The sequence below is a fragment of the Anser brachyrhynchus genome (genome assembly GCF_964034855.1).
Source record: "Anser brachyrhynchus genome assembly, chromosome: Z".
Taxonomy (NCBI): domain Eukaryota; kingdom Metazoa; phylum Chordata; class Aves; order Anseriformes; family Anatidae; genus Anser; species Anser brachyrhynchus.
This window is the reverse complement of record NC_137697.1, coordinates 57,320,802-57,336,090: the sequence shown is the minus strand read 5'-3', so window position 1 is coordinate 57,336,090 and position 15,289 is coordinate 57,320,802. Positions and strand designations below refer to the sequence as shown.

Below are 15,289 nucleotides of genomic sequence, written 5' to 3'. Positions count from 1 at the left end.
AGATTGGGTCTGAAGTAATGGATGCAAAATCAGCTTCCTAAGGTAAAGTTTGTCTACAGTTTGGTCATATGCTGTACACTGCTTGGAAATATATTGTATTTACAATATTCTAAGTCCTTATTTTACTTCCTCCCCTCTTGTATGCATTTGTTTTTTCTGTCCATACTTAAAACTGAAATGAGAACAGCACTGATTTTTAGAAAGGTTTAGCTGGGGAATCCAGAAAGAAACATTGTGAAAAACAGCTGTCATAAACTGTAGGTCAGAGAACAACAAATAAGATTAATGAATAGAATTATGATAGAATGAAAGCCTGATAGAATGTAAAACATGTTGCTCCCATATGTGAAGGGGACCTTCAATGTTAAAATTCAGTGTAATTTTATACTTTCACTAGATTTTTCTTTTTTTAGTGGTGTTGCACATTAACACTAGCATAGGAGACTGTCTTCCTGACTTCCTAAAATTAATTGTGTAGAAACTTTCTAGGCCTTCAACTGAATACATCCTGAAGAGCTGTTAAGCTTGCTAAGCATAGATAAGTACAAATTTTGGGGGTTTAAACAACCAACAACAAAACAGATTTTTCAAAACAGTGTGGACTTCTTGGATTCATTCCTTCAAAATTATGAGGAAAATTATAAGTGGCTATATAGAAATCATAAAACTAGTAATAAGTTGAGATAATTTTGTGTTCTGGTATTTCAGATACTATGTGGTTCGTGGTGCATAGTTCTCAATCTTTTCCAGGCAGTATCTAATTTCAGGAGCTGAATTGGATCGTCACTGACACGAAATTTCTCCAAAATGCCTGTGTTGCACCTGTCTTGGTCTTAACAATTGGAAATCTGCTCTGAGTTGTGCTCAGCCCCTGTTGATACACACACCATCACCAAAGCTCTTTCTAGTTGTTCATAAAAAAACAACTTATGATAGCTTAACATTCTTTTAAAAATTTGACGTTTTGTAGGGAGGAATATGTCATCACAGAGGCCAGTAACTGATCTGTGTATAAATGGGACTAAAGTTTGTATCAAGTAGATTTATCACTTTACAATTTGTTGTAAAACATGAGATCAAAAAGATGAAGACTGTTAATTATGAAGTTGAATAGCTACACTTCAGCTACTACTATACCTTTTTGAGTCAAGATATTAATAGCCCAGTAAGGAATGGGAGCTATCTGCTGAAATAAAGCTGTTTAAAGTTATAAGATGATCCAGGTTTAATGAGAAATAAACCTATTTGGGACATATGGGAAATAAACCTATGGGGAAAGGCATAAGATAATGCTGGAGACAGAAATTGAATGTGGAGTAAAGTCTTGGAAGACTCCGGGAAAACAAGGTTGTTTAAAGATGGCCTTTAACAGATTTTTACAGATTTAACAGATGTTAACCAATGCGTGTAGAGATCTATGACTGTATTAAATACACTCATATCAGACAAGAATCTTCAAAGCAAATCCGTTTATTTTTGAAGACATTAAGGAATTTGATTGCCTGGTGAAAGCTGGTTTTATTTTTATTTTAATTCAAAACAGAGAATAATATTTAACACTGCACGTGACTGATTTTTCAATATTCCATACAAACATTAAATATGTAATTGATATTTTTAAGTCAAATGGGTGGTCCTTTTCTTGGTCCATTGGAGCATCTAACCTGCTGAATTCACATGATGAAAGTGGTTTGCAAATTCTTTGTATGTTGCCACTAATCGTTTAAATACATCTACTTCAAAGTGAGACAAAACTCTGTGGTTTATCAAATTTTGCTGTGACACAAATTACTGAAATAAACAGGGCATTGTGTCTGCCTGTGTATTCCCACAGGGAATGGCTTTCCAGTAGCCGGGTATTCTTAGTTTGCTCTTGCAAAGGGGAATACCATTGCTGTAGTAATTCACAGTGTTTCCAGATCTTAGCTGAGCAGAGGCATTAGACGGGTTAAAACCAGTTGACCTCTGTGGGAGTTAAACATATAATTAAGAGCTTTGATAAGCTTCACTATTAATGTGTTAGCAGTTACAAAGTATTACAAGGCAGAGCTGTGAGTAGTGCAGTTATTCAAGAGTTAGAAGGTATGCATCATTTGTAACTAAACTTTCTCCTCTTAGTACGCTGTGTAGCATGCAGGAGTATCTCTTGGAGTTGCTAGAGGGAAGTAGATATATTGTGATGAGACATAAAACAATCATGTCTAGACTGGTCCTTCATATCAAATCTAGATTTGAAAAGATGTTATCATCTATGTAAATCGAGCTTGGTTGCCCAGATGAATTCACCCGTTCCAGTCCAGAAACAGGCAACAAGGGACGAGTACTGCAGCAGGTTGGCCCTGCAGAGTTAGCACAGTTACACTCAAGGTCTGTGGTACCACCTGAAACGTTTACTGTGAGGGCCACAGAATTCAGGAGGTGTGTCAGCTCTAGCAGTGCCTGCCCACAGGCAGGACATCCAGTGACTGGACACAGGGAGCCTGCTCTCAGTCAAAGTATACAGTGAAATGATAGCACTGTCTCAGCATTCACATATACTTAGCTGAAGTGATTCGTGCATACTTACAGTAAACATACTGGCTGTAAACAATACTGATGTGTATCTGTACCAGAACTTCAGCAGCTGTTTCTTGTGATAAGCCTGCACCTGCTTCAAACTGGGAACAACAGCTACAACATCGTCAGCAGCACTGCCTAGCCTCTGTTGCTCTGGTGGCTGAAGTTGTTCTTTAAAGTCATCATAGCCACTGGAAATTCAGTGGGTCCTTATCTTCTACCAGGTGACCATGAACTGGGCCTTCAGGCATCTCCACACACACTGGCACTGCCTTCTATCTGGCAGGACAATGATATGCTTGTAACTTTTTTAAGGAATGGCAAACCCATCCAACTTGTTGGCTTGCAGTAGCACTGCATACTCTGCAATGGTTGACTTCCATTCAACCAACAGCAACCTTTAATACTGCTCTCTTGTTAATTGTGCCTGTGGTGCGTAGGTGCGTGCTTTTTTGTGCAATCTGAGCTTATTCCAGATAACTCATGTCCCTATTCTTGCCTCCTCTCTCTGTAATGCGACTTTGCTCCTATTTTTTCCTCACTTTGCATTTCTGGGTGCAAACCTTGGCACCCACATTCCATCAGTTTTTCCTGTTCCCCTATTTAGACATGAATTATGTCTCCTCTTTGTTATCATTGGTAGTACAGTTCCTCTTCCAAGAACATGAAGGAGTTACCCAGAGAGAAATCTCCCTCTTTTCGTTCAAAGTCACCTTTTACCTGATAGTACCACTTATCATTACATAATGTAACATAATAATGTGAGTCACATACAAGTAACATTTACATGTCACAGAAAGAGTGAAACTTTCAGCATTTTTGAGATAGAAAATCTGCATTTTGCTACATGCAGCTATTTTGTTGCTCTGTCAGCCCTCCCCAAAATGGATAAATTTGCAATAAAAGGTGAATAAATATGTTACCAGTACTATGATAATTTTCTCTGGCTTTTGCTCACCAGAGAATGGAATGCATGCTACCCAAAACTAAACTTGCGCATTTGCTGTGAGGAAAAAAAAAAAAAAAAGTACTAAATGTTTCAACAGAATTTTGCTCTAAAATTTCATATTCGAGGCAAGTCTCATGCATTGGCATAAGGAGTATTGAGCAGTTACTTTACTATAGAAACCAATAACACTCCTTGTACTCAAAAGCATAGCTGAGGTGACATAACAGTGACAACTGCAACATTACCCAAATAGATATTCTAAATCTACTTAGGAAAAACCCTGAAACTTTCTTGTTCTGGAAGAACTGTGTGGTTAAAATTCTAGATTGTGAATCAGAGAAAAATTAAAGGCCTTTACAACTTGACTATTTAAATCAGAATGTTTCCTGTAACAATTTGAGAAAGAAGACAAAACAACCTAATATGGGAATTTTTAATTTTATTTAAAATTCAGTATGTTAAGAACAATTTTGTTTGGGGATTTAATTATACTATCTAACCAAGAAAATGGACGGAAAATTACCTAGTGTTATAAACTGAGGAAGATATTTCAGTTTCATAGGTACTGAAAACAGGTGCATCTCCACTGTGGACAATGTACTTTTCACACTCAAGTTTAAAAGAACAACACATCTTTAAAAAAAACATTTGCCATATATCTTACTTTACCTTTACCTTTCTGAAACTTACATCAAAACAGGTGAATTTAAGGGATTTTCTTAATGACAGCTAGAGCTGTCAAGGTCATCAGTTAAAATCTTAATCACTCTTTGCTGTTTATATCCAAAAGACTATAAACATTTTAGACTATAAGTATCAATACTGCACACTGGAGCTCAGATATTTCTCTATTATGTTAGTAGAGACCACACTGGAACGGTCTCGACCATTGGAATCAGAAGCACCACAGCTACTCAGGCAAATAAGCTCTGCTATCATATCCTCTCTGGGAAAATGAACTAAAATCTCTTAATGCTGTCATGTACCAGCTTGCATTGAACACAGCCACAGAACCTGTGTCCTGCTTGCAGATGCACAGCACATGTAGTTATCCACATCTAATTTAGAACCCTGTTTTCTACATATCTACTTTCTGTTACCAAATGGTTCTAATGCTGCTACAAAATCTAAGGCCTCTTTAACTTTTACTTAAACACCTACAGACTGATTTGTCGAGGTGTTGAAGTGTTCAATGTTTTAAGTATGTAAAGTATATTTAAGTATGTATGAAAAAAGGGCAATTTTCATTCTGAATGAGGAATTATTTTAACCTTAATGTCTCAACAGCTAATTAGCAGGAGGTCTGGGGATGGTGGCTTCCAGAGGACACTGTAAAGCCTAGCCACCCTCTGTGCATTTGCTCATTGTAGTGTTGTAAGAAGCTTTACAGATCAGAACCAGAATCTTAATTTAGCCAATGAGAAAATAAGAAATAGATAGTGAATGATGAACAGGACAAGTTTTGTGTCAAACAATGTGTTCAGCATCACCTGGAAACTCGGTTTGTTTAGTTCAGTTTAGTTTCCCTTCCTTTTTCCTTTTAACCTTGTAATGAAGTACATAGCTTTTTAATCACCATGCAACCCTAGTTCATTCCACAAGTGTACTTTATCTAGTATGCTGAACGAGGCTTGGTCCTTTGGGAAAAATAGTTTCTGATTATATTAATGAGGACTATTGCAGTGCATGTGCACAAGGGGTCAACTTTCGCCTGCTATGATTAAAGAAAGGTTATTTATCTTTGGAGAACTGGGCTAGTAATCTGTAGAAAAAAAAAAAAGAGGATGAACTTGGGAACAGTTAACTTAAATTCATTACTGATTTGGAATATTTAATTAGAGGTTTTTGTTTTTTTTTTTTTTTTTTTTTTTTTCCTGAGAGAAGGAGGATTTCTTTGAGGGCAGAACATAAAAGGTGATGTGGGAAGAGTAGCCAGTTTTCGTAGTGTGCATTCCCTAGGTTTCAATTTACTTCATTCTCCTAGAGAAACTAACACTGGATTCATATGCTTTGAATAACCTCTTACAAAGCTGTATCTACAAGCTGCAGGAATTATCCAGAATTCTGTAGTTATTACTTGACAGTGGGAATTTAGTTCCTGGCAGACCAGTAAGTTGAAGGAACCATTTAACTGATAGGAGTAAATTTTTAATTGTCTGAGGCTATGCTTGACACCAGTTTATAACAAATGCATATCATCTATCTGGCTTGTTGTGGTACAGCTATTTGTTCTGTTTGTTTCCTTCTCTATCACTTTCTCTGTATATTTGTTTTTATTCAATTCCTATGTTATGTTTATGAGAGGAAGCTTAAGATGCCACAAGCCTGCTGGATGAGGGAAAGGCTGTAGATGTAGTCTACCTAGACTTCAACAAGGCCTTTGACACGGTCTCCCATACTACTCTCCTGGAGAAGCTGGCAGCCCATGGCTTGGACAGGTACACTCTTTGCTGGGTTAAAAGCTGGCTGGATGGCTGGACCCAGTCAGTGGTAGCGACTGGAGTGAAATCCATCTGGCGACTGATCAGCAGTGGTGTTCCCCAGGGGTCTGTGTTGCATCCCATCCTCTTTAATATCTTTATTGATAATTTGGATGAGGGAACTGAGTGCACCCTCAGTACGTTTGCAGACGACACTAAGTTGGGGGGAAGTGTGGATTTGCCAGGGGGTACGAAGGCACTGCAGAGGGACCTGGACAGGATGGGTTGATGGGCAGAGGCCCATGGGATGAGTTTCAACATGGCTAAGTGTCAGGTCCTGCACTTTGGCCACAACAACCCCATGCAACGCCACAGGCTTGGGGCAGAGTGGCTGGAAAGCTGTGCAGAGGAAAAGGATCTGGGGGTGCTGATTGATGCTCACCTGAACATGAGCCAGCAGTGTGCCCAGGTGGCTAAGAAGGCCAACAGCATCCTGGCTTGTATCAGGAATAGTGTAGCCAGCAGGACCAGGGAGGTGATCGTCCCCTTGCACTCTGCTCTGGTGAGGCTGCACCTCGAGTACTGTGTTCTGTTTTGGGCCCCTCACTATAAGAAAGGCATCGAGGCCCTGGGGCATGTCCAGAGCAGGGCTACGAAGCTGGTGAAGGGCCTGGAATACAAGTCCTGTGAGGAGCGGCTGAGGGAACTGGGGTTGTTTAGTCTGGAGAAGAGGAGGCTCAGGGAGACCTTATTGCTCTCTACAACTACCTGAAAGGAAGGTGTGGGGAGCTGGGGTCAGCCTCTTCTCACAGATAACTAGTGATAGGACTAGAGGGAATGGCCTCAAGTTGTGCCAGGGGAGGTTTAGTTTATAAATCAGGAGACATTTCTTCTCAGAAAGAGCAGTCAGGCATTGGGACGGGTTGCCCAGGGAAGTGGTGGAGTGTGACTGTCCTTGGGGTGTTCAAGGAAAGGTAGGACCTGGTGCTTAGGGACAGGGTGTAGTGGGTGACCTTGGTAGTAGGGTGATGGTTGGACCAGATGATCTTGAAGGTCTTTTCCAAGCCTAATGATTCTATGATTTTAAGGTCTTACTTATGGTTCACCATAAATACAGTAACAGACTAAGAGCTTAGAAACTAGGCAGGAGAAAAAGACAAGTGGTAATAGACAAAAGGCAGCAGTGTCTTCATTTTACAAGAAGGTGTGGTGTCAACTACCACCTGTGCCACATAGTTTGCATCAGATTGGGCAAACCATAAACTGATACTCTAGCTGCTTGTAAATTTTCAGCTAAAAAATGAGAGCAGAAACATTCCTTTTATGGTTCATATTAAGGAATAATAAACAGTTGTAACATCTTTATTTAAAGGTCAGTTTTAAGCAAGGTATCATTTCTAGGGATGACTTATTAGGGAAAGGTGCATCCCACTTGCCACGTGACATAAATTATATAGTTGGGCTTAATCTTGCTCTAGTAAGGCAGAATCTGTTGAATCTATATAGAGCATAATTATGTGTAGATAAAGAATGAAATATGAGAAAAATAAAGGGCAATTTTCATTCTGAATGAGGAATTATTTTAACCTTAATGCCTCAACTAACAGGTGGTCTTGGAATGGTAGTTTCCAGAGGACTCTGTAAAACCTAGCCACCCTCTGTGCATTCCTTGGTCTGGACAAGTTAAAAGGACTAGCTGGTGACCAGGGAGTGATCTCTTCAGATATCGCTAAGTAGTTATGTGTAGGAGACATAACTACCCATGTTTGGTGAAAAATTAAATAAATAAGATATAATAATAAAATAAATAAAGGAGAACTTAGCTTACCAGATTTCCACTTATATGTCTGAGTGTAATACTGTAATACTGGAGGGATGGGCTGAGAGACACCTCATGAAGTTCAACAAAGGCAAGTGCAGGGTCCTACATCTAGAGAGAAATAACCCCAAACACCAGTACAGGCTGGGGGCTGACCTGCTGGAGAGCAGCTCTGCAGAGAGGGACCTGGGAGTCCTGGTGGACAGCAGGCTGACCACGAGTCACCAAGAAGGCCAATGGTATCCTGGGCTGCATTCGGAAGAGTGTTGTCAGCAGGTCAAGATCCTCTCCCTCTGCTCAGCCCTGAGGCCGCACCTGGAGTATTGTGTCCAGCTCTGGGTTCCCCAGCACAAGAGGGACATGGAACTACTGCAGCAAGTCCAGGGGAGGGCTACAAAGATGATGAGTGGACTGGAGCACCTGTCGTACGAGGACAGGCTGAGAGAGCTAGGCCTGGAAAAGAGAAGACTGAGAGGAGACCTAATCAATGTGTATAAATATCTGAGGGGAGGGTGCTGAGAGGATGGAGCCAGTCTCTTTTCAGTTGTGCCCAGCAACAGGACAAGAGGCAATGGGCACAAACTGAAGCACAGGAATTTCCAGCTGAATATGAGGGGGCATTTCTTTACTGTGAGAGTGACAGAGCACTGGGACAGGTTGCCCAGAAAGTCTGTAGAGTCTTCTTCTCTGGAGATATTCAAAGCCTGCCTGGCTACCATCCTGTATAATGTGCTCTAGCTGATCCTGCTTGGCAGGGGGGTTGGACTAGATGAGGTCCCTTCCAACCCCAGCCATTCTGTGATTCTCTTCTTCTGTGGTTGGTCATACTGTGTTGAACGTGGACAGGTGTGACAGTAGAGGAAGACTGAGTGAGGGTGGCTGGAAATGAAAAGTGTTTGCAGCAAATGAAGGGGCAGCATTAGATCTCCCTCTGCTAAAGGTCCTGAAAGACATTTGGAGGCAAGGGGCAAACAAGCTCCATTGATTTCAGTGCTTGTCTCTTTTAGGCCACAGCTGCATCAGGAAATAGAAGATAGCCAGGGATTAGTTAATGGCTTAACACTCCTGAAAACAGATTGGGTCTCTGAAAAGGAATGTGTCTACTGAGCTCCACCTTGCAAATCAACAGAAGTTTGTGGGAACATTACAATGCATATTTGTTCTTACTTAGTTTGAGTCACTTTAATGTTCAGTGATTTACATTTATTGACTTGGCAACCAAGATTTCTTCATTTGAGTCCTTTCCTCCTCTCCTTCCTTTTGTTTAATTAAACATTGTGTAATTTTCTGTGGAAATAAACACTTCCTTCCCCCTTCTTTACTCTCTCTCTCCACAAACCCTCCTCCTGCCTCTCCTCCCCTTCCCCCACCCCCCACCCCCCCAAGAAAACAAAACAAAACAAATCTTTGATTTCCTGTTGTTAAGATGAGTAATAGCTTAGAAGTTTTAGGGGATGTCCTTGGTCATTCTGTTAGCCATAAAGTGGCAGCAGTAAGCCCCTAAACCCGCATGTTTTAAGGGGGCTCACCAGGCCAGGGAGGGAGGAGTGAGGAGCTCAAGACCCTCTAATGCCCTGCTGAGCCAGACCCAACTGCAGGACTCTCAGTATCTCATTTTTGTTTGCAGTCTCTGTCCTTAAGCTGAACATCAATTCTGATCTCATGTTTGTTAACAAGTGGAGTCTCTGACAGGTTGCTGCAACTTGACATCAGTGCCCCAAAACAATGATTGTGTTAACTTTTTCTGCAAGCAGAGGGGAATAAGTATTGAAGTGAAAGAAAGTACCTTATTCAAAGTTGTCAAGGAGGAAATCAGGCCACATGCAGCAACTAATTGACTAAGACCAAGAGTTTTCCAAATTCACTCTAGAATTTTCCACAGAACAATGAATGAATTAATACCAGCAACAAAGCTTTCAAATATATTTCAGGTATGAATGAAGACAAGAAAAAATATTTTCATTACATTTAGATCTATTTTATTTATAAAATTAGCTGAAGTTATCTTTCTCTAAGAAAAAAGGTTATTTTTATTTAATAAGATTTATTTAATAAAGCATTAAAATTTAATTGTAATTGAAATTAAAATAATGTATTTTAAATATAGCTATTTTAGAATTATGATAAAAAATCTAGCAGAAATATTGTGTGTGTTGTAAAATATACTGCTAAACTTCAAATGCACATTATAACTGCATTTTGGAGAATTTTGTCATTCATAAGATGTTTTTTAGACCAATAAAGTTTGACTTTACATTTCTCCCCCTGAAAAAAAATACTTTCATAATGTAAAGAAAGCATTTGTTCTAAAACACAGCCAATATTTTTTATAAAATGACTCCTGTATCAAGTATCAATTAATGGAAAATATTTAATGTGTCTTTGCTCTTTCCTGAAACAAAAGAGGTTTTTCTTCTGATTTAGGCATGCTTTTGGACAACTAAAGGATGACAAACCCCATTCATTGAAAACTTATGTACTGCAAAAAAATTGCATTTTGTTTGCATTTGTTGTGATTGTTCTCTGCTTTTAAAAACCTATCAATAATTACATCCTTAGTTGTGGTGCTTTTTGTTTGTTTGTTTGTTTGTTTTAATGTCTAACTATTAGGAATCCTGGTGAAAACCAATAAGAACTTCTACTTTTCATGTTTAATTTAATGATCCCCTGGATCATTAAATTTAATGTCCTGGAAATGAAATTAATGTCCTGGAAATGTTCAGTTGAATCCTATTTTATGTAGTGTGCCTGCTAGTAGGCATGATTTATAACTGACCTATAAAGAAAAGGCTAACGCGTCTAAATAGAATTGCAAAAAGCCACAACTCTACCATGATGTGCAGAATGTGTAGAACCATATCCTGTATATTACTGTCTCAGATACCTTAATTTAAGGAGACTCAGTTAAAGTCTCCAGGCTCTGGATTATAAAAGATGTAATTCTCCTAAGAAATCAAGCTGTTCTTGCAGAATATCAATGACTTTTCTTCATTAAGATTGTAAATGGCAGTTTCACAGCTTACAAAGCAAGCATGCTTTCACATAAACTATTTAAACTCTATCATCTTCACTTCTATGGTAAAATAAACTGTGTTGGCACTCATGTTCTGAACTGGTGTTCTCCTCAACATGGAAGAAATAGTTTTAACCTTTGTTCCTTTATGAATAAATCAGCAGTTTAACTCAACAGGTTAAATTGCATGTCTGAGTTAGTAGTATTTCTTTAAAGCAAGCAACCTATACCACGGTAACTGTTGCACCAAGAAGTTGTTAAGCAGACTGTGGGAGAGCTGTATAGCATGCAAAGGTAGAAAATTCTCAGTAATGAGCTTGATTTTAAGGCTTTGATTTGCACTGAAACCTAACATTTTGTGATGCCCTTTCTCCAACTGATAGGTAGGCATGACAGAATCCTGCTATTACAGAGTTACAGGTGACTGCATGGCTCTGGGTCAGTTTAACAGTTCTCTTCGAGGCTGTCAGACTCATCTTCATAATGCAGAAGTAGGTCTTTAGTGTTCCAATATGTTCATATAGACTGCATCTGAAGAATGGGACATCCAACAAGGTGTTTATTTTGCTTCTGAAAGAGATAAAAAGAACCATTTAAAATTCAATAACATTGATGTGTCAGAAACATGACCTTGAAGTTAAATATTTTTCATTGTCTTCTCACTGTCAGCTGCTTTGTAAAACACTTTATTCACATATGTTATAATTCTTTGTTGTGTGATAATGTTTTTAATTTATAAATATCATTATTTTTAAATACTGGAATATTTCATACTGATATATTTTTGGTTCCACCATGATAGTAAACTGAATTAATGGAAATAAAGTTGCAGGAGCTTTGTCATTCATATAAAAGTAGAGAAAAATGCATTTATACTCAATATGGATGCAAAGAACTGAGTCTTTCTGACATTTTAGAAGATCAAATGAGGAAGGTTAAAATCAAGCTATAAACTGGAATCATGATAGACTAGGTCTGCTGTAACCCCATTATCCCATTATTCTAAATATGTAAAAAAAAAAAAAAAGGATATACCCTTATCTTTTAAATAATGGACTATTGTTTTTAGTTTCCTGTTTTCTTCTGATCTAAGTGCACTGTTATTTTAGAGAACTTTCTTCACTTTGTGTTTACTCTGATAAGGTCTTTTTTTGATCTTTGAGAACTGTCTATTTCCTCATCAAAGTCTTTCTTTTACAACTGGGAGAACCCAGGTGACCAGTTCCTTTCTTCTGTCAAGATGAATACATTCCATTTCTTCTGCAATTGCTGGTGGTTTGTCCTTGGACTTAATCTTCTGTTATTGCTCTTCTTGTGTGAACTCCTTTTATAAAAGCTGTATCATTACTTTTATAAAATACTGAATGGAATGTACTGGTGCCTTTACAATCCAAGATGATGGTAGGAATTCACTAAGCACTGTAATAATTCATAAATGACATCATAGCTTGAACACATCTAGTGTTGTATATCGCTACTGTATACTAACATTCTTGAATAAAGCATTATAGTAAGTATAGAATCATAGAATCATAGAATATCCCGAGTTGGAAGGGACCCATAAGGATCATCAAGTCCAACTCCTATACATGCTATATGCTATGGCATATATAGCATACAGTATATGCTATAGATGTAATGCCAGAAGTTAGCAGTTATTTTTTGTGGTTAGTTATATTTCAAACTAGAATGTATTTCAAACAGCTGCTAAACACACTATTGTGATATGCAGGTGATAACTATTTGTGTGTTACTCTATAGTCTTCAAATGACAAAACTGTGGTCTGTTTACATCTGAAAAGTTGGAAAGATAAATACAACCAAGCCATGAGAAAAAAAAAAGAAAAAAAAAAAAGTAAGAACTGAAATGTGGTGAAGGGACAAGACAACAAAAATGAAATGTACATAGCAGCAGTACTGATTGCAGCCTAGCATTTGGAATTTGATTACTAGTTTGAACTCAAAACTTATTGAAGCCTAAATGTTTTTAATTGGCACTGACATTCATTGTTAATCTATTTCCAAACTGGGATTTCTGCTTCTCTCTTTATCCCCTTATTTCTCAACATTTAGCTGTTATTCATCTCCTTCTAGTCCAGCTATTACAATACACATTTTGACCTATGGATTCTTGACTGCCTCCCGTCATTCTATAAGCTAACACCTAAATGAGATTTACATGAGTAAACACATGAAAACTAGGTAGTTTGCAGACTGTAAAGCTAACATGTAATACTCAGTGTTTCACATGAGATACCATATTGTGGCAAGATGTTAAATCTGTAATTTTTTTGAGTTGATAGGCTCAATAGTATAATGAAAACCGTGAACTGAAGTGGTAAATGTTTTTTTAAGGAGAACATTCTTTCTTCCTCTACCCCAAATGGACCACACAAATATGGGTGATCATCTGATTCATGCCTCCTTTGGAACCTCTTAAATTTAGGTCTTTCTTTCCATAGGAAATGGTTGGATTGTTAGAATATGCAGATCCACCTGAATCTAGGTGGAAGATTTGTAAATTATTTCTGGTACATGGAGCATGAGTGGAACTGACACCTTAATTTCCCCTTTTTTGGCTGCAGAGTAAAAGTAGGATAAAATAATGAGAGCAAAAGATAGGAGGTGTTGGCATGGGTAGAAAAAAAGTGAAGTTCTCAGATTCCAGCGCCTCTAAAGGTGGAATTCAGAGAGGAAGAAGGCCGGAGAATTGCAAGAAGGATGGAATATCTAACGAAAGAGAGGAACCTTATAGCAGAAAATAAATAAATAAATAAATATCAAAGAGAAGACTAAAGGAAAGATGGAAATATCAGCACTGCTAGTTAAATTTTGTTACATTGTCCAAAAGAAAAAACAAAGCAGGTAATAATTCCTGTAGACAATGCAGAGGATACCTTACTTAATATAAGGAGAACAAAAACAAACAAACAACAAACAAACAACAAACAAACAACGAACAAAAAAACCTTTTATTTGTCCCCCACCATACTGGCAAGCTTCAACTCTAATTGAGCTTTGTCCATGCAAATTTTCTCCCTACAATGGCAAATAGTATCCCTGTAGTCTTCACATGTTGCCTGACCTTGCTTCCAGTGGCCATAGACTCTTTTTCCAAATAAGATCCAGAAGATCGCTGCTCAGCAAAGCTGACCTTCTGCCCCACCTGCTTGACTTCTGGTGTTTTGGAATTGCCTGTTCATGTAGTCTTAAGAGGTGGCAGTTAAAAGTGATGAGCACTGATGGACCCCAATGCTTTCAAAAGTAGTTTCCAAGGGGACCTTACTAACCAGTTCTCTGAGGAGCCTGAAGTCTGTTCTCCGTAGATCCAGGGTTGAAATTTTGGTGGTAGTTTTCCTCCTATCACCAATGATTTTAAATCTGACTATTATGTGTTCATTATGGCCAAGATGGCTGTCAATTGCCACTTCTCCCATGAGACCCTATCTGTTCACAAGCAACAGATCTAGGAGGGCACGTTTCCTCGTCGGCTCCTTTTGTACCTGTACCAAGAATTTATCATCAAGGTGTTTTAGGAGTCTCCTGGACCTGTTTGTATTAGCTGTGTGGTATTCCCAGTTTACTTCTGGTAAGTTGAAGTCACCCATGAGGACAAGGGTGGCTGATCTAGAGGCATCTCTTAGCTCCTTAATGAATATTTCATCGGTGTTGTCATCCTGGCTCGCTGACCTATAGTAGATTCCCACAATAAAATCCACTTTATTTGCTTGTGCCTTAATCCTTACCCAGAGATTCTGAACCACGCCATCGCCACCTGCAAGCTCCATACAGCCCAGCCCCTCCATTACATACAGCACTACCACCCTACCTCACCTGCCCTGCCTACCCCTTCTGAAGAGGCTGTAACCATCCACTGTAACACACCAGTCACAGGACACTTCCCACAAAGTTTTACTTAAGCCAATGATATAGCTCTGGGACTGACACAAAGCTTACAGCTCCTCTTGCTTATTCTTTATGCTTCATAAGTTGGTTGTAGAAACATTTCAAATTTGCTTCATCATACCCAGCACCTTGTGGAGCAGACTGAAGTATTTCACTCTCATGCAATCCCTCAGATTGTGGTGTACTATCACTGGTTTTGTCCCTTTCCCCCTTCAAATCTAGTTTCAACCTCTATCAGTCAGCCTTGCTAACTCCTGTGTAAAAATCCTTTTCCTCAAGTGTCCCATCAGGCACCAGCACGCCTACTGTTTTTTAGACCATCCCATAATCGAGAAACCTCAAATTCTGCTAGTGACACCAGCCTTGGAGTCAAGTATTGATCAGCTGGGTTTGCTTGTTCTTTCCAGTGTATTTCCCTGGTACTGGAAGGATAGAGAAAAACACTACCTGTGCCCCTGATCCTTTAACTAATTGCCCCAAAGCCCTGAAATACCTTTTGATTGCCCTTGGACTTCTCTTTGCTACTTCATCTCTGCCAACATGAAAAAACAATAATGGATGATGATCAGAGGTCTGTATCAGGCAAATGACTTTTCTAGTGATGTCTCTTAAGTGGATCTCAGGGA

General features: G+C 38.8%; 1 long non-coding RNA gene across 1 annotated transcript in view; it reads right to left on the bottom strand.

Moving 5' to 3' along the window:
* Positions 1 to 1,041: 1,041 nt before the first annotated feature.
* The window catches only part of LOC308185117, a 66,215-nt gene continuing 51,967 nt past the window's right edge, over positions 1,042 to 15,289 (bottom strand). The window contains exon 3 of the long non-coding RNA XR_013943132.1: positions 1,042 to 11,327. This is a non-coding gene — a long non-coding RNA (uncharacterized lncRNA). The remainder of the gene's footprint in view (positions 11,328 to 15,289) is intronic.